Below are 2,860 nucleotides of genomic sequence, written 5' to 3' on the forward strand. Positions count from 1 at the left end.
AATTGAGTCAAATAAGGAACCTACAGCTAAAAATTGTTTGTAGGTTCATTATAATGTAGGTGTTTTAATTCATATAGGTTCATTAATTTGTCTAGGTTATTATTATTAAAAAAACTAGTAGGTGCACGAAATAAACATGAAAAAATCAGTAGGTGTACAAAATAAACACACAAAAAGCTAGTAGGTGCACAAAACAAGTATCTTCGCTAATCTTATATTCTTTTTTCAGTAGTTTTCTATTATTAATATTATATAGATTTGATATTAAATATGATATAGCAAAACTAATTTTTTTTTTTAAATGTTCAAAGTTGAAACAAGTAATTAATAATAATATCGTTTCAATAAAAAAAAAGAGCTATTTACAAAAAGTCAATAAAACATTTCAAAATTACAAATAGGTCAATGAACAATTTTGAAATCCCAAAACAGTCACCATTGACCTATTTGTAATAAATAAAATTATGCATTTTACAAAAATGACATAACAAAAACTATAAATTACAACCACTGCCACTAACATCACTAACTAACGTATGAAAATTTCAATAAATTACAAAAAGGTCAATCAATGCTTACTCATCGATGATGTCAGCAATATATCCTAATTTTAAAAATTACAAAAAAAAAGTCAACAACTAATCAGAAGCTGACACATGTCCAAAGTAAATATCGTTTCAATAAAAAAAAAGAGCTATTTACAAAAAAGTCAATAAAACATTTCAAAATTACAAATAGGTCAATGAACAATTTTGAAATCCCAAAACAGTCACCGTTGACCTATTTGTAATAAATAAAATTATGCATTTTACAAAAGATGACATAACAAAAACTATAAATTACAACCACTGCCACTAACATCACTAGCTAACGTATGAAAATTTCAATAAATTACAAAAAGGTCAATCAATGCTTACTCATCGATAACGTATGAAAATTTCAATAAATTACAAAAAGGTCAATCAATGCTTACTCATCGATGATGTCAGCAATATATCCTAATTTTAAAAATTACAAAAAAAAGTCAACAACTAACCAGAAGCTGACACATGTCTAAAGTAAAGGTCAACAATAATTTTTTTTTTCATTTATCCTTTTTTTACCTACAGCAACGTGCAACCTTTTTTTTTTTTTTTTTTTTTTTCTCTTTTTCCTTTTTTTACCTACAGCCAAGGAGTAAAATTTCGATTTTGAGGAAATTTTCGCAGAAATTTTGATTAAAATTTCGATAAAATTAAACAAAAAGGATGGAAATTGCTATCAAAATACGAAAATTTTAAATGAAACTTGACTATATGTTTATTTAACATATTATCTACTATATTTATAAAAAACATTGAAGAAACCAAATTATATAGTAGGTTTCATGTGATAGAAGGTGAATATAATGCGCGCTGAGCAAATACTGTGAAATAAAATTAGTATAATGAATAAATGAAATTAGTATATTTTTTATACCCTATATACTCTATAGACTAAATCATAATATTAAACCCTATATACTCTATATACCTTAATACTCTTTATACTCTATATTGTTTAGGATATGGTATAGGATATTAGTGTTTAGGCCCTTTAGGGTATTTTTAATTATTTTTTATATATAAATATATTAGGGTTTAAAAACAACTAAACGAAATACCAAAATGGCCAAAAGAAACTCGAAATTTTTTTTTTTCTTTCCAATTGCCCAAAGTCCCCAAATCCCAATCAACCCTAAACCTTTTTTTTTTTTTTTTTTTTTTTTTTTTTTTTTTCCTTTTCATTTGTTTTTCAAATTATTTGTTTTTATTTTATACTTGGAATTAAAGAAGGGCAATATCTTTTACTAAAAAAATAAAGAAGGACAATATCACTCACATTGCTATGTTAATAGTCAGAAAGAAGTTTATTGGGAACCATTATAGAAAAAAAAAAAAACAATAAATATAAACAAAGGATTCAATCCCCTAAAAAAAAGAAAGAAAGAAAACTCCAACCCTCCAACACTAAACATGCCCAACCCATCTGCGTAATAAGTCACACTAATCAATATAAAGGACACGTGGTTTTGATTTCCAAGAAATTTCAGATTTTTTATTTTATTATTAATTCCCTTTTTGCCCTTTTGTTTTATTTGAAAACTAAACCATTTATCTTCTTCTCTCTCCTCCTCACCGCCCCCTTCTTTGCTTATGTCTTCTCCATTTTCTTCTTCTTCTTCAGTTAGAGAATGCACCTCATCCAGTCATCCCTGAAACCCCATCATTATTCCTTACCCCAAACATTAACCATTGTTATTATTATTCCTTACCCCAAACATTAACCTTGGAAAGTGAAGTCGAGAGAAAGAAGGTGAAGAATGTCACTGTGTGAAGTCGTAGGGGGGCCTGGGAAATATGTTCTGAAAATGGAAAGAGAGAGTGAAAGACTGATGATGCAAGCAGCGTCGAAATTTTGCCAAAATTTCAGATAAACTTCGTTAATTTCTTTCAAAAAGATGACAGAAACACATGTTGAGATGCATCAAAACTTCGGTGAAATAATCGAAATATTACCAAAAATATTATGGGCATTGAATAAAATTTCCCCCCATAAAAAAAAAAAAAGAAATTTTTGAAATTTTCCTCCTTGCCTGCAGCAACCAACGTGTAACTATTTTTTTTCTTTTCGTTTCTCCTCTTTTTACTTGCAGCAACATGTAAGCAACACGTTGCTAATTCAAAATAAATAATTGTGTGACAGATACTGAAAATTAGTATTTGTAAAAACCTAAACTGATCCTATCACACAAATACTAAAAATCAGTATATATAAAAACTTAAACAAATACTGTCACACAGATACTGAAACTGATTATGTCACACATATACTAAAACAG

Source organism: Dryas octopetala, chromosome 5, assembly GCF_963921425.1.
Source record: "Dryas octopetala chromosome 5, drDryOcto1.1, whole genome shotgun sequence".
Classification (NCBI taxonomy): domain Eukaryota; kingdom Viridiplantae; phylum Streptophyta; class Magnoliopsida; order Rosales; family Rosaceae; genus Dryas; species Dryas octopetala.